The 25907-nt window shown below is 41.2% G+C and overlaps 1 long non-coding RNA gene across 2 annotated transcripts; it reads right to left on the bottom strand.

The window, feature by feature from the left end:
- Positions 1-33: 33 nt before the first annotated feature.
- Positions 34-24420, bottom strand: LOC121830504 (uncharacterized). 2 transcript variants are annotated; one of them, XR_006073723.2, is made up of 4 exons: positions 24285-24420; positions 9812-9908; positions 7669-7704; positions 34-1622 (listed from the first exon to the last, which is right to left on the bottom strand). It is a non-coding gene; the product is annotated as an uncharacterized LOC121830504 (long non-coding RNA). The 2 variants fall into 2 exon arrangements; XR_006073724.2 differs by lacking the exon at positions 7669-7704.
- Positions 24421-25907: the final 1487 nt, after the last annotated feature.

Below are 25907 nucleotides of genomic sequence, written 5' to 3'. Positions count from 1 at the left end.
AATGAGGAATGGGCTGGGGGAAGGGTTGGGGGGGGGGCGCGGGAGGAGGGAGGACAGGGGAATCCGTGGCTGATATGTAAAATTAAATCAAATTATAAAATTAAAAAAAAAAAGAAAGCTCATCCTTGTGTGGGTGTAAAATTGGGAACCAGTTAATATAATGGAAGAACCACTTGTGTTTATTAAATAATATGATTATTATTAAATATCATTTTGATTCTGCATCTCAACAGAAGCTCTGTTTAGATATAAGGCATCAAATGAATATGACATAGCCCTGTCCTTTGGGTTTTTAGGTGGGAAGACAGACCACATCCCCTAGAGAAAAAGTCACTCCTGACATGGAGATTAAGGACCTTAGAACCAGCTGATGAGTGACAGCTACATAAACACTAACTCTCAGCTTGCAAGAGCAGAGCTGGGCTCTGGCTTGGGCTCCTTTTCTTGTCAAGATTGTAGCTCGAGCACTTCAATTCTTGGAGCTTTCAATTTTTCAGATATAAAATTGAGACAGTATTCTCTGCCTACCACTCCCATCAGGTAAATGTAGGATTCAAACAAGGTAAGATTTATGGAAACCTGGAATAAATGTTAACACTCCTCCACAAATCCTCAGTGTGATCGTTTCCCTTGCTCTATCACATCATGGCATAAGACTCACAAACTTTTTTCCTTTCTGTTTGAGCTTATGAAATATCTGAAGTTTCTATGTTGTGAGTCTATTGCATACACCTTATTTAATCTCATTACATCAATGAACTGGAGCTAAGCAGACAGCTGGGCTCCTCAGTATGAGGAATCCAGCACCTCATCCTGAAGATAACATTGTTAGAGGAAGGAAGACATCCTCTGAGGCCGGATCTGATTCAGAAAAGAGTTGTCTGGTATCCTCAGTTGACAGTAGAGCAGACTGAGTTTTCATTATTGATCTTTTCCATAAATGTTTATGAGGATTCTCCTTTGCACCTGAGCCCTTGATGTCATGGGGAATGACAAGTTGGAGAAGGGCAGGGCACTCAGTCTCCAGTGCTCACCTTGGCTGATAACTTCTTAGCCCCGATACATCATTCATCTTCCATTCTTAACCCTCCCCCTTCTAAACCCCAAAGTTGGTTAGCCATAAAACACAAAGCAGTCTTACATATTTAAATATTGAGATACAAAGTAGAAAGAAGCATGTGAAAACTTCTTTTTGATTATAAGATTGTAAGAGGGGCAGTGATCGCCATTCCTACGAGTTCTGAGAGTGTGCAGTGGGAAGACCCTGGTGGAAGAGGCCAGCCTGAGTGCTGATGGACTTGAGTGGGTTTTTGGCTTGGCTGGATCTCTCCCTCCAACTCATGAGTATGGGAATGGGAACCTGGACAACACAAGACAGCTGGTTTCCAGTGTGGGAGCTTCTGGGGGCGCAGTTATGGGGCTGAGCCAGGATACAGTCTGGGCCAGTAATTAGAGAATTTCACAACTTTGTCATGAGCTAAAGTAATATTTTCAGGCTGATGGAGATCTCACATTTGGTCAACACGCCTAACAGTGGAATGGCTCTGCTAAGCTGGGTGACTTGGCAACTTCCTCTATCCCATGGTGCGTAATTTTTCCGACACACGTGGCCTCTTGGATTTCTGTGAGATACAATAAAGATAGAAAATACAGTATTTAACAAGCAAACCAAGTAAAGGACAGTTAATGGAACCATATTCAAAGCAAAAGCTGAAACAAATTCGGGGAGTCCTGGGGGGCCGTGGAGAAGAGGTGCTGTATTGGGGGGGGGAGCTGTCACATGAGTGAAATACCTTGTGACTGCCCTGCAAGGTGGCTGTTCTATAACTCTGAAGTTGTGGCACACAGTTTGTAAGTCAGACAACAACCATGTCTGAACTGTGGAGGAGGACGTGAAGGTTTTCTCTTCTTGGATCCCACCCAGACTCAGCAGGCGTGGCACGTTCACTGTATCTTTAAAGAATCATCTCTATTTAGAAAGTGAGGAGGGGGCACTTAGATGCACTGATACTGTTGGTATCATCAGAACATGTTATGGGGCCATGAGGCCCTTGGTCTCAGCTCTAAGCATGGGAGGTTTCTCTTGTCAACCAAAGTCACGGATGGGGCTTAAGAAAACCCTGCAGGTGTGCGCTGGAGTAAAGACCCTCAGTTCCATCGTCATCAGGAAAAACATCTAAAGGAGAATAGGCTCTGCGTTTTGCAGGGGAAAATCTTTTAGAATCTGTATAATTGTCTGTTTTCTCTGAATTTCAGAGCTGTAGATCTTATAACCAGATGGACTTAGCTCCATTGCTCAGTGTATGAGGGGAAAGGCAGAGCGAGAGTTCACTCTGGCCCTCCCAGGCTGTGGTGCTGAGTCTTCCTGTCCCTAACATGGAGCGCATGACTAAGCTGCTTGAGTAAGCCCTGGATTTATGATTTATAAACCCAGGAAAAGGGCATTTATCACTTGAATCACCCTAGAAACATGTGTCAAAGTGAAAGAGGGAAATTTGTCCTCTGTAAACTCTGCCCCAGGCTGTTTAAGACGGTTGTTTTGAGAAAATTTGCACACATCCACTGGTCCATGAGTCTCTTGGTCCCGGTGAACTCCCCAGTACGGGGTCTTGAATGCTCAGCGGGATGCTTGGTTCTCATCGAGGGTAAAACTGAAAATAGGAAGCCCTTGGCTGCTGACTGTGAGATAAACTTGCTTAAATTGTTTGCCAAGAGCAGTGGGTCATATGAAACGCCACATGACTAACCAGAAATGATTGGAACTTGAGAGGTGCCAGGGTCAATGAGTAAGGTTGCTTTCACCATGGGATCAAGTTCAAGTGGATGCATCCATGCTCAAGTTCGTAAGCCCTGCTGTATTCCACCCTGCACCACCCCACCTTTCCTGATGTGGCCCATCAAGAGATTTCACTAAGACAGACATGTCAGACAATGTTGGGTATATCTGGCTGCTCATTTATGTTTGCTTTTTAATGATTCACCTGGCTCTCTGTCCAATACATTGCTAAGACCTTCTGTTTGAGAAGCATGGCAGAAAGAACAGCAACATTGCTTTCTCTAACTTCTGACCCCTCTAATGTCCAGTTCTCTTTCCTGACACTGACTAGCCCTTTGGTCGTAATTCCCCACAATAGCTTCATGACATACTGCTTTGGATTATAGCAACTTGAAATCATGTTTCATGTTGTTATTCAAAAATCAAGACAACTGCTTTACATTTTTTTCTTATGTTTTCCATGGCAAAATACATTCCATAGTGTTTTAAAAGAGGTTTGTCTTATTTTTATTTATATGTCTGTGTGGGGGTCTGTTTATGTAAGAGATTTGTCTTATTTTTATTTATGTATCTGTGTGGAGGTATGTTTATGTGAGTGCGGGTATATGCAGAAGCTGAAAGAAAGCATCAGATCCCAAGAGCTGGACATATAGCCAATAGTGAACCACTCAATGTGGATGCTGGAAACCAAACCCTGGTCCTCTATAAGAGCAGTCTGAGCCATATCTCCAGCCTCTGTCCTATGGCATTTAAAATAGTGTTGGCCTAGATTGTGTTCTCAGTGTTATGAATGACTGTGACCGACTGAATATTTGTTGAATTGGGTAACAGACTGATCCGTCATATACTAAGTTATGCTGCTGTGACAGACAAGCCCAGAGTTTGAAATCTACAACATGTGGCTTATTTATCATCCACGTTAATGTCCACATTGGGCAGCATATAACTTTACTCCTCTTTTTTATTCTAGGATTTGGGAAGGAGGAGCAGTTTCTAACTGGAAAATGTGTCTTTGGTAGGGGACAGTAAAGAAATGTCAGAAATGTATGCTGGATCCGAAATAGCACATATCACTTCTGCTCAGATTTATTGGCCAAAGCCAGCTATGTAGCTAGACCTGTTGTAAAGGGGAAATAGGTATAGTCGGAAGTTTTTCTGTGTCCCGCCTGGCTCACGGTTGGGACAAATCTCTCAGCCACAGTCTTACAGCCTTTTATAAAATAATAACACAGAGCTTTAATATTAACTATAACTGCTTGACCATTTTCTCATGCTTATTACTGATTAGCTCTTACACTTAAATTAACCCATAATTCTTATCTATGTTTAGCCACATGGCTTGGTACCTTTTCTCAGTTCTGCCTTCACATCTTGCTTCCTCTGTGTCTGGCTGGCAACTCCTGACTCAGCCTTCCTCTTTTTCCTTGTCTGCTTATCCTACCTATACTTCCTGCCTGGCTACTGGCCAATCAGCATTTTATTTATCAACCAATCAGAGCAACACACCTTCACAGCATACAGAACAACATTCCACAGCAGGTAAGTCTAACTTCTGATGAGGTAAATACTTGATAATAAGAATAGTATCTTAGAAAACCATTTCATTTTAAGCAGCTTAAAATATTGCTAAAGAAGATATATATATACATATGTATATTTATACATACACACACACACATATATATAAATAATCATAAGGTGCAAGTAAATTTTTATAATGGTAAGAGGAAGAAGAGGCCTCATGCATCTAGGATTTTTTATAGCAGACTTAAGACAGAATGTGTCCTTTATATTGGGAATTTAAACATAAGCTTTTGTGAGAAGCAACTGAGGAAAACATAAATAGAAGCATTTTAAGACGATTGAAGAGACAGTGTGAAAGGTCCATTTTGGTGGAGGAAAAGGCTCCACAGAAAGTGATACTGTCGTCCCCTGTGTTCTAAACTAAGGAGCTTAGCATCTGTCCAGCAGGCAAACAACTGGAGGTTTTGAAAGCTTGTTAAAGAATCGGTTGGAGAGATGCTGAAGACATTTATGAGGTTTCTTAATGAGCTGAAGAGGGAGGCAGTAAAACCAGAACCAGGAAAGCGGCAACAGTGAACCAAGACAGAACACACAAGCCAAGCTGCAAGAGAAATCAGCGTTGGCTGCAAACAGGCGGGTGTGGGGAGTAAACATAGAGACAGAAAGTGAACAGAGAGTGGTGGCATCGTGCAGTGAAAAACACTTTAATAAAGATAAAACAACGTGGGTGAAAGCAATAAAGTGTAAAGGGGCCTGGGATGGCTACATTATATGGAACGACCTCAGACGTTTATAACGACAAGACATTAAAAAGATCCAAACGGTTTGGAGGAAGGCCATGCGGGAAAGAACGGCAAGTACTCCGACTATGATGAACTTGGCATGTCTTGTGAGGTACAGGAAGGTCATCGTGGTGGGAGTAAGAGGCGTGGAGAACAGTAGACATAAATTGGGAAGACAGGCCAGATCATGTGGAATCTTGAATGATTTTATCCTCACAGTGACAGGAAATCTTTTTGTTAAATCTTTATTTCTCTCTCTCTCTCTCTCTCTCTCTCTCTCTCTCTCTCTCTCTTTCTCTCTCTCTCTCTCTCTCTCTCTCTCTCTCTCTCTCTCTCTCTCTCTCTCTCTCTCTCTCTCTCTCTCTCTGTCTGTCACAAGTGTGAGGATGCCTGCAGAGGCTGCCTGATGTAGGTGCCAGGAACCGCACTCTGGTGCTCTGTCAAAACAGCAAATACCCTTAACCACTGAGCCATCTCTCTTGCTGTTTTGGGTGAGTCCTGGGAAGGATTTGTGTCTGGAGAATTGGCTGCTCTGCAGAAAAGGGTCGAAGAAGGGATCTATGAATCACTTGAAACAGTGACCAGTTAGGGGGCTGTCACAGTAAGGCAGGCAAGAGAAGGCAAGGGTTTAAATGAGGATGACAGGAGTGGTCCTCAGGAGAAATGGAAATAGTCTAGATATGATTCTAGCCATATTTCACATATATACCTTTTTTTATTTCATTGAGCCCAATGAAATAAAGTGCACAGCTAAGTGGCTTTAGAGACATGATGGTATCGCAACACGGAGTGGAGAAAAGTGTGAGGATAATGATGTTTCTTGGGTTGTGGGTTAAGGAGCTCGGTAAATTCTGGGGGTGTTTGCTGAGTTGTAGAGCACCAGGGAGCAACATACTTAAAACAATGGACTGAAGATGATCTATGAACACACAGAAAGATGACATTCTGACTCATAAGATATGCTTGCCTGTTCTTTTCCTGACACAGTAAGTAGATCAAAGGTCTAGTTACTCAAATCTGGATTCACAGTCAGAGAGATTATGCGTGGAGACTGATTGATAGTCATTAACCAAGCTGTGTGTTTAGGGAGCTTTATATTTCTACTACCTGGTGCTGGATCTCTCTCTCTTACCCACGACAGAAAATAAATTTCTCCTAGAAGCCAAGTAGTATATCATCATGCAGAAGATCTTCTCTGAGAAGCCAAGGAGCAAATGATGGAGCTGGCTGTTTTTGGTGGGCTACAGAACAGCCTCTGTTAGCATCCTTCCATGGATCAAGACCGAGCACACAATCAGATGATGCATCCCTGTTGCCCAGTAAATCACTGATATGTGAAATTGGGTGATCTCCATTGGGATTCCCCAGCATTAGTTCGGCAGCCCTGAAGTGATGTGCCAGCTGCCTTTGTAAATCGTGTGTGTAAATTTATGTGATATACATTCACAAACAAGCTTGAAGATGTATATGTTGACATATCTAGAAGACTCAAGCTTTACACTAGTAACCCACATTCATAACTAAACCCTGCAAAAACAAGAAGAAAAGTCAACTGGGTTGAATGTAAATAGGGAAATACTCATTAGTGAAGAGTTTGAGGTCTGGATTCTTGCCTTATTTGAGGACCCATTTGCTTTAGTTATAAACTAATGTACAGCCAGTCATAACAATGCTTTGTGGCTTACAACCCTTTACTGTTGTTTATTTTAGTGTTGGGAGTTGACTGAGCTTATCTGGATGGTCTTTACCCAGGCTCTTCATGCATTTTTAATCACATAGCTATGTGAATTAAGGACTGTACTAAGCATCATTATCTGTATCTGACGCTTGCTTTCCTTGTACTTGGTCATTCTTTCTAGCAAAGTGACTCATATTTCCGACATGGAAGCCCAAGGCTCCATGAAGTAGAAAGTTCAAGTCCTCACAAGAGTACAGTCTGGGGCTGACACAGTCTCACCATTACTACTTTGTATTGGTTGAAGTAGTCAGCTCAGATTCTCCTGCACAGGGGTGTGAAATCGGGTAGAAGGAAAGAAGTTGATCATAACCATTTGATAAGTGAGTTACACTTAGTCAGCAGGTAGCCATTCTAAACTCACACAGAAATAAGCAAACCTTTTATTAAAAGATTATTATTAAAATAATTCCATGGTTATTCATTAGAATGGCAATTATAAAATAAACAGGAAATCCTAAGTATTGAATTAGAAACTTGTATGCTATTGTTGGAAATGTGATAGTACATTCACTGTGAAAAAGTTTGGCAGGTCTAAAGTAAAATAAAAAATTACCCCATTATTTGGTAATTCCATTATCCAGCCTATATCACAAAGAATTGAATTTGGGTTTGAAGGAGGTATTTTCACACACCCATGTTCACAGAAGTATTAGTCACAATACCTAAATCATAGAGGCAACTTTGTGCCCATTGATTGATGAAGGAATTTGCAAAATGGTATTTATAATTAGATATTACTCAGTAATAACAAGGAAGGACATTCTGACACACGGAACATGGATAAACCTTGAGGACATTATGATAAGTGAAATAAGACAGTCACAAAAAGACAAATACAGTACACTCACACTTGGATGTGTCAGAAAGAGCTCAGATTCATGAACCTGGGTAGGAAGGAAGAGCAGAGTTTTTCATTTAGTTCATATAGAGTTGCAGTCTGGGACAGGGCAAAGAATTCAACTTATGGTTGGTGGTACTAGTTGTACACTATGATATATTTTATATCATTGAAATATACAATTTTATACAATTGAAATACACAATTAAATGGTTAGGATGATATGTTTGTTACGTCTATGTCACTTTGGTAAAAATAGGAAAATTGAAAAGAAAATCAACTGGCCTATTTGATCAGCAGAGGATATTAAAAAAAAAAAAACCCTGAATATCTAGTATATGGTTAGTTTTAATTGTCAACTTGACACAGCCTAGAATTACCTGGGAAGAGTCCTGCTGCAGGATTATTTAGACCAAGTTGGCCTCTGGACTTGTGTATAGGGGAATGCCTTAATGACCTCGGTTGATATAAGAAGATTCAGTCTCAAAGGGGATTGTATCATTTCCCGGTTTGGGGCCCTTGACTGTATAAGAGAAGAGAAAGTTTGCTGAGTGACAGGCATTGCATGCACTCATTTTTCTCTGCCCTCAAGGACAGATACTCTGTGACCAGCTGCCTCAGGTTCCTGCTGCCTTGACTTTTTGCTATGGTGGACTATGACCTGAAATTGTGGGCTTCCCGAAATTGTGTTTTGTCTGGGTATTTTATCACAGCCACAGAAATGAAACTGAAGTGTCTGGTAACTGGTATTATGTTCATCCTGTAGTTAGAAAATGTGATATTTGTAGGTTTTTTTTTAAAAAACTTATCCAAGATCTGAAAAGCACTTTTATAAGTCAAGGCCACCAGAAAGGAAAAGTTTGAGGGCTGTGTTAGTGTTATGATAAGGACTTGATAGAATTTCATAGAAAGGTTCTACTATTCATTTACTGATTTATAAGAAATCTAAGGTGGCTTCTAAAGGAAGGTGAAATGACCTCAGCAAGAACACCATGAGAATCCAAACTGTCGCATCCTGTATCAACAGAAGCTCCTAGCAACACACCCTGATATAAGGGACCAATGGCAAATACCGTAACTCAAGTAAAAAATAGCAAAATCAGCCTGGATTTCCAGAACTGCCCAGTTAATCAAAAAGTCTGGAACTCTTCCCGGGATTTTTTTTAAGTCTAGACAAAGCCTCAAGATAACCCTTGCACAACCAACCTAGTGCCAATGGGGACTGAGAAGACAGAGCTCTGTCTCACCAAAGGGATTTTATAGAAAAGAAGTGTTTTGTAGAGGAGGAAAAGACAGAAGAGGCTGCAGAAATCATTTGTGGGTGATGAGGGGGGAGAGAGGGCAGGGAAGTATCAAGGGAATGAAGAAACAGTTCTGCCATGTTGAGGAAGTTGATCAGACTTCAGCTTCCTTGGGGGATACGCAACTTTAAAAAAAATTATTAATTTGTACTTGGCACAGAATTTGTTCTCCATATAAAGACTCTGATTCAAACCCAGGAAAAACCCTGAGGGTGGTAGGAGACATTTCATTCAGTGACAGTGATAAATGAAAATCTCTTTTTCCTCACCAACGATGCCCAAGTGGAGGTTTTACATCCCAGAGGGGCTGATGGAAAAAGCACATGTGAGCGCTATTTACTCCCCTGTGAAAGCATCTCTGTACTAATTAGCTGGATCACACGGATAGCTGTGGGTTGGACCAGAGGTATTAAAATTGCATCCAGCTAGAACACCTCCATTGTTCCAAGAACTTTTAATGACCAGATTATTAGGACTTTGACATTTTCTGAGAGTCTCAAATAAATTTCAAAAATACATCTCATCGATTCATATACAATAGCTTAATGATATAGTTCAAGTGCCTTCTAATCTTATCCACTTACTCTTTACCTGGAAGGACACCTGTTCAACATGATCAATTGCACTGATAAATAATATAAAGTAATGTCAAGTGATAGGACAGACACCAATAGAAGATAATCCCCTCTAGTCACATTCTTAAAAAAAAAATCAAAACAAACGTTCTAAACACAGTCTCTTCTACAGTGCATGAGTTCCACTTCTCAATGAAATTTCCACCTCAAACATACAGGAATGTTCTCAGAAGCTTTATTCCTAATAAGCAAAGATGAAACCAACCCACATACTTACCAATAGTAGAATAATACTGGACAGTTCGGAGGATCAAGCTATGATAACATACAGCAGCACAGGCGGGCATCACAGATGCACTTCTCAGGGAAAGAATCTAGACACGGAAGGATGGCATCAGATAAAGTTCAAGGATGGGTAAAGCAGTGGGGAGGGAAGAATAGTTGTCTCCAGAGGATTTTAACTGGTATGAACTCAAGGGAGATATCTAAGAGTCGTGAAATGTTCCATCTTGTCTCTGAGTCAGTTGAACAGCTATGCATGTAAAATGTGATTGAGACATACATTTAAGAGCTGAGTAAACTACAAGTTACTGAGCGTTTGCTATATATTACCTTAGAGAAGAAAATATATACTTTCCAGAATTTTATATTTGAAGATACACATTTTAAGCTTGTGTTCTATGTATTTGTTCTGCATGGATGGTATATTGCTGATGTGATGATGATGGTATCTAATAATTACCTGCAAACACAGTATTCAGAAGCCTACAGAAAGAAGCATGATAGGAAACTGCAATCAAAATAGCTTTTCCATATGTGTTGATATAAAAAAATAATATAAATTCTCCTTTACCATACAGATGACACATGATGTAAAATCAGATCACTTATGTTCAATAGCACTTTTTGTTCATTCTTAATTGTTTTCAATTTTAAATAATTTTTCCCTCCCTCTCTCCCTTGCTCCCTCCCTCCCTCTCTCCCTCCCTCCCTCCTTCCTCTCTTTTTCTTGAGTCAGAGTCTCAGAGTCTAGGCTAGCTTTCAACTTCGTACATTGTCCTCCCTCCTCTTCCCCCTGAGTGCTGGGATTACAGGCATATATCATCAAGCCTGCTTTATCCAGTAGTGCAGATTGAATCTAGGGCTTTGTGCATGCTAGACAAATACTCTACCAGCTGAGCTAGACTTTACTTTACTTAAAATAGTTTCCCATTATTACTTTTCTTCTTCTGGTAATTTTATTAGCAATTATTTTAGATGTTTTAAGTTATACATCATTTTATAAGAAGCAAACTCTAATTGATCAAATTGAAAGAAATTTTTTTTTATCAAAACTTCTTTTGGCCTGTTGTTCTTGGTTGAAGTAAAGCAGTTCTAGGTCACAGGAAGCATGCAGACCCATTTCTGTCATTCAGAGTGCTCAGCATCATTAAGGGATCCAGCACACAGTAAGCGGGGGTGGGGGGGGCAGTAGAAGCTATTGATGGGCAGTATCTTCCTAGGGTGTTGTAGACATTAGTCACCCCTATCAGGAGATAAGGTCAGTTAGTAGCAGTTCAATTTCTAAAGGAAGATAATTTCAATGTGGGTACATCCATTGTGGGAGAGAACCTCGTTCATTTCACTGAACTCCTAATTCTCAGTATAACCAAATGGCAAGAATAATATTGTGGGGCTCCAGGTCCATAACCTTTGTTCTGGATTCAGTTTCAAAACCCAGTTTCTTGGCTGCTGTTTTGGAAGCACGAGAAAAGGTCAAGTGGGTCTCAGTGGTGGCTATGGAGAAATCACAACTTAAAAACAAAACGCCAACGAAAGAAGCTTGGGCTTTTCATAGAACCTCAGGAAACCAGAGCTTTTGATGCAGGAGTTCTAGCTCCTGAGCTGTGGAGAGTAGAGGCTGGTCTGACTGACAACGTATGGTGCTTTCCTAATCTCTGTTTCCTGAAAGAAGGATTCTTGTACAGGCTGTTTATGGAGATGCGTGGGTAAACTTCTAGTCAGCGTTATTGGTAACTCTAGAGAATTTATGGATACTAATATGACAGGAGAAGCTGTGAATGTTCTCATTTAGAATTGGCAAACAGTTATTTTACTGACTTAAAATGAACCAGTTCCACATGCGTCTAGGTCAAATACCTGCTGTGTGCCAGATGCTGCGATAAGTACTCGATGTCAAAGGCGACATCGAATCTCATGGAACTGACAGACCCACCGTCCAGACAAACAGAAGAGCATCATGTAATCAGATAAGAGGCATTTGGAAAATGCTGTGTTAGTGACTGTGCAAATGGTGACTGGCCCAAGCTCCGATTTCTTCATCTAAGACAGTAACTAGCTAATAAAGTGGCAGTGGGGATTAACTGAGGCCATGCAGTTCAACTCTTTTTTATCCTGTTGGCAAATAGGAAGGTCTCAGCTTCTAATGTAGTCACATAGGTACACACACTTATTGAAGACAGGATATGGGGACACACAGAAGGAGTGTATTAGTCAATTTAAAAGCCTAACACCAAATGTCCTTTTCAGGAGACATTTAAAGACCTAGAGGATGACTAGGAAAGCTAATTGGGGGAGGACAGTACCACCAACAATGGATGCAGATACAATTGACTGGAGAGCACAGTTACATCTGGAGAGTTGAGGCTAGCTCAGAAAAAAAGTACTAGTGAATAATTGTGGAGGCATCTATTGTTTTCATGGTATGAGTGTTTTCACTATGCCTAATTGTAATTAGCACTTATTGAAGAATTGGCTCACACAAGTCCTGTATTACAAGAAGACAAAACATCTCTTTGACCATTTACATGACGTCCATAATCCACAGTTCCTGGGTTAAGGAATTGTGCTGACAGTAGGTCAAACGGCCATTTGTGCTTTTAGCCAGGCAGACAACGAATTAGATCCGTCTCTTGAGAAGATCACTCTGTCATCAGACAGGAAAGAAGAGAGCCAGTTGGAGGCAGTGATCCAGACCAAAAATAAAAGCTAGCAGTAATCATGGTAGTAAGGGAGATGGGGTGGTGGTGGGTGGATTTAGATAATAGTAACACTTACCTGAAGTGGCAGTGTAGGCAAGGGGCACATGCAGAAGTTAGTCTGAGTGTGGGGCTTGGGCAACATGGTTGATGTAAGCACCATTCTCCAAAAGGGGCAACTCAAGACTAACTAACTAACTAACTAACTAATGTACAATTTTGAGCTCTTTACCTACATTATATTTCCAAAAGGCTGCTGTCGGCTCTGTGTGTCTCTGGCCAGAGACAGATGTGGAAGAGATAAAAAGATCTGAAAATTATCTGCACGTAGAGGGTAACCAAAGCTTTGTTAGCACCTAAACTTACAGGTAGCTCCTATGACAGAGGTGAGAGATTCCAGCCTATCAAGGACTGGGTCAAGGAAAAGATGTAAGAAGAGGTGCGGCTGCGCTACTAGGGGAATAAACAGAAGATGAGGTGCTGTGCAAGCAGGGGTGAGCTTCTAAAGGAGGCGGCGTTCAGTGGTGTTAACTACTCAAGAAGAGTGAAAAGCGGTGATGGATTTTAAATAGTGTCCTTGGTGAGGCCAGAGGCAGTGACATGCGAACTGCCACAAATGGAGGAAAGTGAGACCGTAAGTAAAGAAGACTCTCCAAAGGGGTGGGCAACAAGTGTGAGAAACTGCTGAACATCATTAGTCGTCAGAGACATATCGATCGAGACTCCAGCGAGACAGCACCTCAACTCACTGAGTATGGTTAGTCACAATGGCACAGTTAACAAATGCTAGGAAGGAAATGGAAGGAGAGGAACGTCCACACCTCATTGGTGGGGATGTAAACAGCCATTTTGAAAACAGTGCAGTGAGTGGTTCCTGAAGCGAAAACAACAACAACAAAAGTCTAACTTAAAAAACAGAACTACTATACAATTCATCTATAACCTCCTCTGGGTGTGGACCTCTGGGAAGTGAACTCTGCATGTGAAAGAGATAACTGCATGCCAGGGATTATTGTAGCGCTATCTACAATTGTCATTTGCTGCAATGCCGATGAAACTGGAGCACACTATGCTAAGTGAAATAAGCCAGACACAGAAAGACAAGTACCATGTGTTCTGCCTCATACATAGAAGCCAAAACATTAACCTGGCATGTCCTAATGATGAGGTTACCTGACAAGAAAGAACTTAAGGGAAGAAAGATTTCTTTTGGCTCACTGTTTGAGATACAGTCTATAAGGCTAGGGAAAGAATGGTGGAGGGAGGGCCTCATGGCTGTGGCAGTGGGATGATGAGGCTGCTGGCTCACATTTCTGCAGACCGAGAAGTGGAGGCAGGGTGGAAAATAGAGCTGAGCTATAAACCTCAATGGCTATTTGCCAGTGACCCTCTCCTCTGGCTAGGCTGTACCCCCTAAAGGTTCCACAACCTTCCCAAATACTGTCACCACTGGGGGACCAAGTGTTGAAGCATATGAGTCTGTAGAGGCCAATCTTCATTCAAACGATAACACTAGGATGGATATTTGGGGTAATCCGGGCTTATTTTGTCTATCAGTAGTGACTGGTTCATACATCTGATTCTCAAAGATCACTTCCAATCACATTACCACAGCATGCTCTCAAATATCTATAGCACATACATATACAAGGAAAGCCTTCTATTATGAAGGAGATATTACAAACAAACTTTTGAAAAGATAAAACAAAACACTCTAAGGGAACTGGACAAAAGATCTGAATAGGCAACTGAAAGATAAAAAGTAATGACCAAGAGACATGTGAATCTCATGCTGAATCTCACCAACAGTATATGAGACACTTTTCATCTTTTATTTGGAAAGATTTAAACCAAAAGTGCTAACCCAGTATTTAAGGCTGTTTTAATGAAGTACTAGGTAGTTATTAAGAGAATAAGATGGATTTCTTCAATATACTGCTAATCAGGAAACAAGTCAAGGTTCATTGTGATATTTCCATTTATAAATATTATACAAATGCATGTATGCCTCTAAAGGTAGGAAAATGAGTGGGAGAACATGAAGGAAATTATTACAGAGTCTAACTCTGATGAACATAGACCATGGGAGGAATAGAGAATTAAAAAAAAAAATTAGTGGAGAGCTGGAAAGATGGCTCAGCAGTTAAGAGTGGCGACTGCTCTTCCATAGGACCCTGGTTCAATTCTCTGCACCTCCATGGCAGCTCACAAGCATCTGTAACTCCAATCTTAAGGGATCCAATGCTCTCTTCTGGCTTTTGGGGCTACCAGGCATGCACCTGGTTCAGGAAAAACACACATGCACATAAATGTACCTATAAATAAAATTTTAAAAGTTGGTGCTGAAATGATGGCTCTGTGGTTAAGAGTGCTTGCTGATCTTGTAGAAGACCAAGGTTCAGTTCCCAGCACCCATGTTGAGAGGCCCACAGCCATTTGTAACTCTATCTCTAGGGGATCTGACGCCATCTCCTGGCTTCTGCGAGCACCTGTACTCATGGACACATATCCACATGCAATCACACACATACACATAAACAAAAATAAAATAAACCTTGGGGTATTTTATTGCAGAAACATTTGAACACACAAAACACAAAGGACAATGTTATGTCTCTACTTCGATTGGCCTGTCAACAAAGCTTAGCAATTGTTATCATTATGTGATGATACTATCCTTTTTCATTCCAAGAAAAATAACCACTCGAGTATATTTTTATTTAATATTAAAAATCAACCCAACTCATCAAAAGTGATCTGCAGCTGTGGGTCATTAGCCTAGCCTTTGAAGCAGGAAGAGGCTTTGGAAGCTAGGGTTTGAGCACAGGCCTCTCTGAACTTGGTCAGCAGCACAGTTAGAGGGACAGTAAGTCCTGTCTGGACACCACAGAATAATTCTTAGTTAGAAAAGTGACATCAGAGGAAGCCTGGGGCACTGTAATGTCCTAACCACCCACACCCCCGGCCTTCGCTTTGGAAGCAACAGCTTTATTTACTTGGAGCTTAACTTTCATCTCTTAATTCAGGTTTACTCCAGTTCCAAATGGAGCCCAAAGCTGAGAAAACAGTGCCTTCCTCCTTTTCAAATTGGCTGTGCTTTGGGTAGCCAAATTCCTTTCACCAGATGTTAGCCTGGTCCTGTATGGATGTCTCCTGCTGGAAGTTCAAAGTTGTCTGGAAAATTGTGTAGATACCTAGCTTTTATTTAGAGTAAAGTATCAGATGCCAAGGACTGAAAGCTCACCCCTGACACACATCCATTCATTTTTTTTAGCCATCACGAACAGTAGAAATCTTGGCCAGACTCGGTGGTAGAGTTGGGTTATAAAGGTGTGCAGTATTTGGCCTTCTGGATCTTCTAGAATCTAGAATGAAGTGTCCAGTCTGCCATACTCTGTCTGCCAGACCATTCTTCCCTATCTCGTCTACCTACTCTCCCCTCATTCTTCAGACTTGGCTCACAATTCATTGTATTTGATAAATGACACATGGAACTTACTGCTTCCCCTGGTAAGACTTTCCTGATTTTTTTTTTTTTTTTTTTTTGGTTTTTCGAGAAAGGGTTTCTCTGTGTAGCTTTGCGCCTTTCCTGGAACTCACTTGGTAGCCCAGACTGGCCTCGAACTCACAGAGATCCACCTGGCTCTGCCTCCCGAGTGCTGGGATTAAAGGCATGCGCTGCCGCCGCCGCCGCCGCCGCCGCCGCCGCCGCCGCCGCCGCCGCCGCCGCCGCCGCCTGGCCAAGACTTTCCTGATCTTGTCCTGTTCTCACCCTGCAAATTTCAGGGCACCAATCATCATTGTAGATGAACTTCCAGTGAGTGGGTCCTGTGCTTATCACAGATTCCTACTGTTTGCCTCCCTTTGGGGATAACTTTTAAAATTATTATTATTATTATTGTTATTGTGTGTCTATGTGCATGTGTGTGTGTGTGTGTGTGTGTGTGTGTGTGTGTGTGTGTGTGTGTGTGTGTGTGTGAGAGAGAGAGAGAGAGAGAGAGAGAGAGAGAGAGAGAGAGAGAGAGAGAGACAGACAGACAGACAGACAGACAGACAGATGGAGTGGGGCAGTCATGTGCCAGGATGTGTGTGTGTGGAGGTGAGAGGACAACCTGGTAGAGATGGTTCTCTCCCCCCACCTTTATGTGGCTTCTGAGGATCACACTCAGGTCCCCACAGCAAGGGCCCTTTTCACCCGCTGAGCCACCTTGCCAGTCTTGGATGGCAGAACTCTTCAAGAAGACGGATTGATATGTGCTGAGTGAAAAATCACAGTGAATCAACACCAGAAGAAGTGTCAGGGGACCCTTGGCTTTCTTTTAGAAATTTCATCACTTTCTTTTCCAAAGGAGGGACTTGGGAGAAGAAGCTGATATTTGAGTGATTGCTGTGGTCCCCTGGCTCCAAAGAGCATTATCCAGGAAACAAATGTTTTTAGTAAATTAAAACAAAAAGCAATATGTTTTTAGGCAGGCTCATTTCTTGTCTTCTTATTCTTCATCAACAAAAGAGATTTTTCCTTTAAGTAGGCATTACGGCGTATTATTATCTTTGCTGGTAGTCTTTCTGCGAATTGAGACACTTACAGGTAACAAGCAAAAAAAGTCCCCTTGGGAAACTGACTTCAGAGAAAATTCCAACACCCATTGTTTTTCTTGATTTCTTTTTGGCAAGGGTTCCAAATCCTGGCTGTCGTTTCATAGTTTGAGTTTAATCCAATAGGAAAGGAGATTCCATCTTTATTTATAACTCCTGCTGACAGCCCCCAGCATGGGTGGGAGCCCAGGATTTCTGGAGCCAGTCTTGGCATCTGGGCTTTCTGGAAGTAAGAGTCCCATGTAAGCCTTCCTGAGTGAGGACTGTGTGCCGCCACCTCCTTCAGTCACAGGACAGCCGCAAGGTTTTTATTGTAGTATAGCTTAGTGTTAATGATTCCATTAATTGACAACAATCCACACCAACTTCCCAATTCCAATTTGCCTCAAATACCAGAGAGAAGGGGAAAGGTAAAAAGTGGTTTCTATTTTAAAGAAGCTAATAGGTATCCATGTTCACGGTATGCCAAGGACAATATTGTTTATGCTTTACATCACACCACAGGGTGGGTGTTCTTATATGCCCCACTTCCTAAACGATGAAATGGGGTTTCAGAGAGGTAAGCATTCAGTCAAAGATAACATATTCTACTAAATCAGCAGAGGTGGCATACTCCAATGTAAACTGTCAATCAAGAGTTATACATAGGGCTTGGGGATTTAGCTCAGTGGTAGAGCACTCTGAGTTCTGTCCTCAGCTTATATACATATAAGAATTTTGAGATACCCCCATTTTTAGTTAATTTTAGCAAGAAAATAAAAGCTAATTGTTGGCACGTCTCACAATTTATTTAAAAGAGAAGCTTCGGCTAATAAATAAAGATCTAATTTTTAACAAAATGAAGTTTAATGAACTGAAGAAATACCCTCTAGGCAATAAATCCAGGAGCCATTAATGAGTTAAGTTAGTCAATGTGAGCATTAGCGGCTGTTACAAACATTCTTGCATCTCAGTGGCTTAGCATGCTTATTTCCCAAAGCCAATGAAGCCAGTAGTTGGATTCTACCCCACACATTATTCATGTAAGGTGAAAACTTAGGGAACTTCAGAAAAAAATCCTCAGCATCAAGAAAAGTAATTTTTTAATTAAAACTTTTTTTGAAAATTTCATGCATGATTTGCATTCTCATCCCTTCTTTTCCCCACGTAGCTCCTCCCATGCCATGCCCCCCTGTAGCTAGAGTTTTCCTGCCTTGCCCACAGTCAGGACAAATCTCTCTCACCCGCCAGTCCCACAGCCACTCAGACCCAACCAAGTAAACACAGAGACTTATTTTGCTTACAAACTGTATGGCCGTGGCAGGCTTCTTGCTAACTGTTCTTATAGCTTAAATTAATCCATTTCTATAAATCTATACCTTGCCACATAGCTCGTGGCTTACCGGCATCTTTTCATGCTGCTTGTCAGGGCTGCAGCTGGCAGTGTGTCCTTCTGCCTTCCTGTTCTTTTATTTCTCCTCCTATACTTTCTGCCTAGCCACTGCCAATCAGGTTTTATTTATTGACCAATCAGAGCAACTTGACATACAGACCATCCCACAGCACAGCCAAGTGCAGACCATCTCAGACACCTGCACTCAGGCTCGTGGTCCTAATCATCCTCTATGCGGACCTGCTGGGTAAAGCCATGAGGAACCCAAGAACCGGCTCCCACAGGACACACAGAACATCCCACAGCACCCCCCTCACTTCCTCTCAAACTTGTTACCTTTTCTATAACCATTACATCGTTGCACGCACACACGCACACAGAGCCTAAATCCATTTATGGTTACTCTTCTGTGTATTTGTTTAGGGCTGACTACTTGGGATTAGATAACCTATTATGGGAATCATCCTGGAGAAAAATTGTTCTTGATTCCCTGTCTCCCAGCAGCCATTAATTGCCTGTAGCTCTTCAATCTGGGGTAGGACCTTGTGAAATTGCCCCTTCTACATTGGTATGTCAACTGGTGCTGTCTGCCATTGTGCCGGTCTTGTTTAGGTGACCATAGTTTTGAGATTTTATGTGTGCAGTTTGCTAGTCATATATAGAAGATGCTATCTTACAGAAGACATCTGGTCCTCTGGCTCTTGGGGTCTTTCTGTACCTCTTCCTCAATGTTCCCTGAATTTTAAGAATAGGGGCTGTGTAGGGTGTGTCCATTGGAGTTGGCTACCTCAGGATCAATTGTTTTCGGCCTTTTAACCAATTGTGGATTTCTGTAATGGTCTCTGACTGCTGCAAAAATAAAAAGCTTCTTTGATAAGGGGTGCAAGCCACATTTACTTGTGGCTATAAGGGTAAGTTTTTAGAACGCAGTTAGGATTATGCTGGTCTAGGAAGTGGCAGTACTAAGTTCCCTTCTAGGTTCCGTGACCTCACCAGCCATGAATACTTGGCTAGGTTTACAGTACCAGGCACAAATTCCTTCTTATTGAAAGGACCTTGAGTTTAATTAGACAGACGTTGGTTGTCCTCACAATATAAGTGCCATTGTGGCAACTTTGGGCATACATTGCCATACTGGTCATTGTTGGTTTGTAGGCTTTTTAGCTGAGTAGGGCTAGTGATTGCTTTTCTCCCTTGGCAGTTTGTACAGAACCTTCAAATATATGGAAGCTAGTCTTCAGAGAGGAGGCTTCCAGGCCCTGGGTTTAAGGTTCATTGTTATTTTCAGCAGTAGGGTCTTAACCTCCAATTTCTGGGAAACAATGAAAGACAAAGAAATAGCCTAAATTATTTTGATTGTCTCTTTGATAACCATGACGAACAACTTAAGGGGTGGTTTCTCATGTCTAGCCCAAGGCTTTTGTGAACAGAGAATCAACTTTTAAAATAAAATCAGGATTAACGAATTAACAGGGTTGGGTTAAAGGCAGAAAGAGCATTGTTTTAAGTGGCCGACAAAGACAAGCTGGGACTCAGGAGAGGATGGTCCTGAGTACCCTGTCAGTACACACTTCCTAATGTGTGCTCATTAGGTCCTCAGATTGTCCTTCAGCACAAATTTAAGTAACACCCTCACCAGCTACTGTCCCATGTCTTGTTTAACTCATGGTAAATTCTTATATTCTGATATTTTGATTAACTTTTCTAACCCTCTCTTCCTCACCCCAAACCATGTTGTAAGTACCACAAGATCAGAGATCTTGGGAGACAATTAACTTTAATTATCAACTTGATACAATCTAGCATCACACGGGAAGAGAGTCTCAATGATGGATTGTCTATGAGATGTTCTAGTCCACTGTGGGTGGTGGCACCACTCCCTAGGACAGGGCTTCTGAATTGTGTATAGGTAGAGAAACAGAGTTGAACACAAGCGAGTACACATCAATTTCTCTCTGCTCTTGACTGGATGTTGTGATGTTACCAGTTATCTCAAGCTCCTGTCACCATGATTTGCCCACAGTAATGGACTTCTGTTACTGTTAATATGGTGACCTGGAATTTTGAGCTAAAGAAACCCTTTCTTAAGCTGTCTTTTTCTTGGGCTATTTTATCACAGAAGCAGCAATACAACTAGATTGCATCATCTTTCCTGTTTCTTCTCAAGACTTCTCAGAAGTGCCTGGCTATAGACAGTGTTCAAAAGATGCTGTGCATGACCACAAAGTAACTCCTGCACCGGAGACTCAGAGAATACTGCTGAAGAGGGGACAGAAGGCTGGTAAGAGTCGAGGAGGAGGGGGTTTGTGTGAGACTGTCTCCTGATAATGCCAGAAGCCATGTCGTTAAAGTCCACGAACATGTCTATCCAATCATGAGCCGAACAAAGAAAACGCCAATAGACATGTTAAAATGGACTGGGAAAAGCCCATGAGGCCTCAACCCTACAGAAAGAACTCCAGGCAACCAAGAAATGCTGAAAGTGAGAGAAATAGACTTCTCCAGGGAAGAGCACACCAGTTGGCTATCCAATACTAAATGATCCGCCCCGAAAACATCCATAGAAGTAACATTATAAGGACTATGTTGTATTTATATGTTTAGGAATGTATATGTAGACCTATATTCATGTAGTGAAAATTAATGGAAAAAGAGGCCATGAATTTGAAAGAGAACAAGGAGGAAAACATGGGAGGGTATAAATGGAGAAAAGGGAAGCGGGGGATGATGCACCTATATTAATCTCAATGAATAAAAGAAATACTTTAAAAGGTGTTGTAAATAGTTGAAATCAAATTTTTGGTTTTCCTAAATTATTCTTCCTTCACAAAATTCCTCCAAAGTGACTGGCACACTAATACCCACAGTTAAAGATAGATATAACTATTATTGTGGGGATTACAAAAGGTCTCTGGATTAGTGAATAATAAGCCAGAATAATGTAAATATCACATTCATGCTTTTTGTTTTGTTTTGTTTTGTTTTGTTTTTTCGAGACAGGGTTTCTTTGTGTAGCTTTGCGCCTTTCCTGGAACTCACTTGGTAGACCAGGCTAGCCTCGAACTCACAGAGATCTGCCTGCCTCTGCCTCCTGAGTGCTGGGATTAAAGGCGTGTGCCACTACCACCCGGCCACATTCATGCTTTTGATGAAACAGATATTATTTTTCAATAAGAGAAACCCAAATTAGAATATGTGACTGCATATGTATATGTGTCTGTATGTATGAATAATCCTCATATTTCAAAACTACCATATTTTATGTGGTATTTTATTATTCTTGATGGATCATAGACATGAAAAGAGTTCTGGAAAAGACCCATAAAGGCAACGTTGAAAAAAAAAAAACGCCGTGTGTGTGTGTGTGTGTGTGTGTGTGTGTGTGCGTGTGTGTGTGTATATGTGTGTGTATGTGTGCATGTGTGTGTGTGTGTATGTGTGTGTGTGTGTGAGTGGTGGTATGTATGTGCACAGTGTGCATGTGTCACAATGTGCTGCAGAGGTGAGAAGACAACCATGGGTGTCAGTCCTCACCTTCAGCTTTGGTTTGAAGCAGAGTCTCTTCTCATGAACCCACTGTGCATGCAGATTAACTGGCCAATGAATTCTCCGGTCTCTTCCTCCCATGAGCTGTAAGAGTGCTGGGGTTATAGACACCAGCTACCATGTTGCTTTAAAATGTAGGTTCTGGGGATTTGACCTCAAGCCCTCATGCTTGCGTGGCAAGCACTTTACTCCCTGAACCATTTCCCTAGCCCCGTGAAGACAGCTTTTATAGATCTAAGCCCTCAGTGACGACCCCACCTACATCCCTTTAGAGCAGATAGCTCAATAAAAGAAGCATACATATGGATATGTTAATGTGGATATAAGTGGATAGATATGCATAAGGTTTCTGATGGTACCTAGAAAAATTACATATTTATGTCAATTGATGACAAGATCACTCACTCCAGAGTTCGCATCCATCTGTCTCCATCAAGACACTTAAAAAAAATGATGTGGAGTAACTCATGATCCAAATTCAGGCAATGGCCACTGATCCATAATTTCAATAAGCTTTCTTAAAAATCCATGGATTTTTACCAGACTGGATTTGTCTTTAGATGCCGCGTCATATTTCTCTAGCAGCAATACTCATCACATGATATGATCATTATGGAAATCTGCAATAGAGTCATCACACTGTACTTACTCAGAGCCAACTCTTCATTTTGACATTCTCTACATTTTAATGTTTCACCATTCACCTACATTTTAACATCTCTAAAATCAAGATGTCTTCTAATCAATATTTTATGAAAATAGTACTTTCTTTTATTTTTCTTAAAAGATGTTATTAAAGTAATGTTATCTTCCCATCCGTGGCAACCGAAGATCAAGAAAGAACAGTATTTATAAGAAAAGTGATAGACAGCTTTATAATCTGAACATATTAAAACTTGTAAAAATGATAAGAAAACAGTAGGATCTTGAACCGTGAAGGCAAAGATCATGAAACTCCAGTTCACATGGGAAAATATAATTAGAGAGCAATATAAATAATCTTGCTAGAACTCAAATGAATGCAACTGAAAAAAATCCACCTTTTTGTTTTCCAGATTTGCAAATGATAGTTCCTTTAAAACCCTCTGCTAATTAGTGTGAAATACAAGAAGTGTCCTTATCAGGGGCTGTTATGTAAATTGCTGCAAAAATTTCTGGATAGCAATTTGGTGGCTTAGGTTAAAATCCTGCAAATGTTCACATCTTATCTATTCTTTTCAGAATATATTATGAGAGAACAATCAGAAAGTGGTCTAAATACATTCTCCAACTAAGAACTATAAAAATAAAGGCATAAAATTTACATACTTTCAGTTATACAGTGAATCAAGAAAAATTATAATAAATTTGTCAATAAATTAATGAGGTTTTATTACTGTTAGTGTCTACTTGTGATTACTAGGTAAACCAATCTACTTTATTTTAATAATCGGATGAAATTTTAAAATACTAGAGAAAGTGATCACCTAATATTCTGGCAGAATTTCCATTTTTACCCAATGGAAGAGAAAGTAAATTACTCATTACAAAGCCTGCTCATAGGTGATATTTACACACCAGAAATTATGCATGTGGAGTTTATGCATATTTATGGAGCATACCCAAGGTAAAATATTTTAAGTGGTCTTGGGTTTCGAAGACTTAATATTACTGGTCTTGGCATTTAAAATTTGGAAGTAGCCAGGCGGTGGTGGCGCAGGCCTTTAATCCCAGCATTCGGGAGGCAGAGCCAGGCGGATCTCTGTGAGTTCGAGGCCAGCCTGGTCTCCAAAGTGAGTTCCAGGAAAGGAGCAAAGCTACACAGAGAAACCCTGTCTCGAGAAACAAAACAAAAACAAACAAACAAAACTGGAAGTAAGTTATTTTGAAGCTAGTTTTATGATCATTATTCTTTTTGGCACACTGGCAGCTCACTGGATAAATTCACTCCGTGTCTTGCCTTCCTGGATGAGGAAGTGTTTGGTGTCCTCACTAAATATGGGATTAGTCAGCTCTTTATTATCTCCTGAAAATAATAGTCGGATATCATTCTTATCATAGAAACATTTTTTCAAAAGCCAACCAAGACTTGAAGCTGCTAGTGAATGGTTATATAACAAGAATATTGCGAAATTCCCCTTTTAATAGGATGCCAGTATTTAGTTCAATACTGGGTCTCACAGAGAAGCCTCCTGAGAGCTTGGCTGAGTTTTTAAATTTTAACTTTGTCTAATTTTGGGGACTGTCGGACATGTATATTATGTATTTTGATACAATACCGCTCAACTTCTCCCAGACCCCACCATGTTCTCTCCCAGTTTCATGCTCTCTTCTCTTATTTCTTCCTTTATAACTCACTGAGCACAGTTAGAGCTGCCATATTCAGCATGGTTATGGGGCCGTCCATTGAGCATGCGCAACCTACGAGGGGCCGCAGCGCTGACGAACACCAACTCTCCCTCCTCCAGTGGCCGCCAGTTGTCTGGGCTGATTTGTAGTCTCCCTGCCTCTCCACCTCACCTTATTCTTCATCACATTTTCTTAAAACAAAGAAACAAAAGCACAAGAGTCCTTTGCCTCTGCCTTCGATATTAGGAAAAAGAAAATCAAGCAATTAAGCAGATCCTACATTTATGCACTCTCTTTCTCCTCTATTTTAATAACTTCCTTCTTGTTCCATTTACTGTTTTACATGTTTGCCTTTGGTTTTTACTTAGGTATACTGACATAAGGATATCATTTAGGAACCTCTAGCATCTTAGAAACTAGTGAGGTGGTAGGAATTGTGGGCAGATAGCATGCATGTACAACGCCAGGGGAAGATTTAACTTCCGTTTTAGTCAAAACAAGTACTGAGTGTACATCGTTAGCCAGAGAGAGTTCTGGGAGACTGGAGACAATGACAGACAGGCATTAATGTCAGCTATGCTTTGGAAGAGAGTGGGAAGAGATGGGCGCCCATTCACTGGTAATCTCACAGTAACTAGGACCCTCCTCACAACTCCCCTCCTTCCTACTCTCAGACCATCCGAATGAACTTCTCCTTCAGTAGGCATGGGGCTCTCGTTGGTAAGTCCGATGTTACCCCATGATGTAATAGCCACAACGGTCTCACGTGGAGAGTGCAGGAAGGCATCAGGTGAATCTTTCTGGCTCCCCCTTTTTCTTCACAGCACCTTTCTGCTGTTACAACTTTGGTTTAGAATAGGAATGTCGTTAATGGCAACGTCTCTAACCCAGAAAGACACAGGGAAGACTCTTCTAAGATACCCTGTGTCTTTCATAAATTGCTGAGTTAATGTTCTCCTCAAAGGATTTCTTTTGCTTTCATTTCAACTTGTCTTCTCGAGAAAATAATGCTGTGGTCCAATTTCTTATTGTTTGGTTGATAGAAGGCTGCGATTCTTCTCGGATCTAAAATCGCCCACTCTCTTGCCTCCAGGCTGTTGCATCTGCTTTTTTCCTATCATCCTTCAACTCGTTCACACTCAGTTATCACATATAGAGAAACAGCCAAACTTTACACATACGAGATCCCAGAAAATGGAACTCCCACACATTCTGTCCTAGAAAGCTTCAGAGGACTGGTGAAAAAGAGGAAAAATGGCAAGGCCTGGGGAGCAGCTGCTAGGATACAGCAGCCAAGGGAAGGAAGTCCTGTAAGGACAGCTATGAGGAAGGATGCAGAGACCCACAGGAAGGGAAAGGAAGTCCTTTTGAAAGATACCTTAGGTGAATATTTGATAGGTGTGGTGGATTGATCAGTCCCAGAAAACCTTTTCAGATCAGAAAAGAAAAAGTCAAATGAGCCACCATTAAAGAAAAATACAATTCCTGCCTACTGTTCAGTTCAACCGGCAAACGATACTTACATCATTATTGGGGTTTAATCATTAGCTACT

This window comes from Peromyscus maniculatus, chromosome 6 (assembly GCF_049852395.1).
Source record: "Peromyscus maniculatus bairdii isolate BWxNUB_F1_BW_parent chromosome 6, HU_Pman_BW_mat_3.1, whole genome shotgun sequence".
NCBI classification, from domain to species: Eukaryota; Metazoa; Chordata; class Mammalia; order Rodentia; family Cricetidae; genus Peromyscus; species Peromyscus maniculatus.
This window is presented reverse-complemented; position numbering and strand designations above follow the sequence as displayed.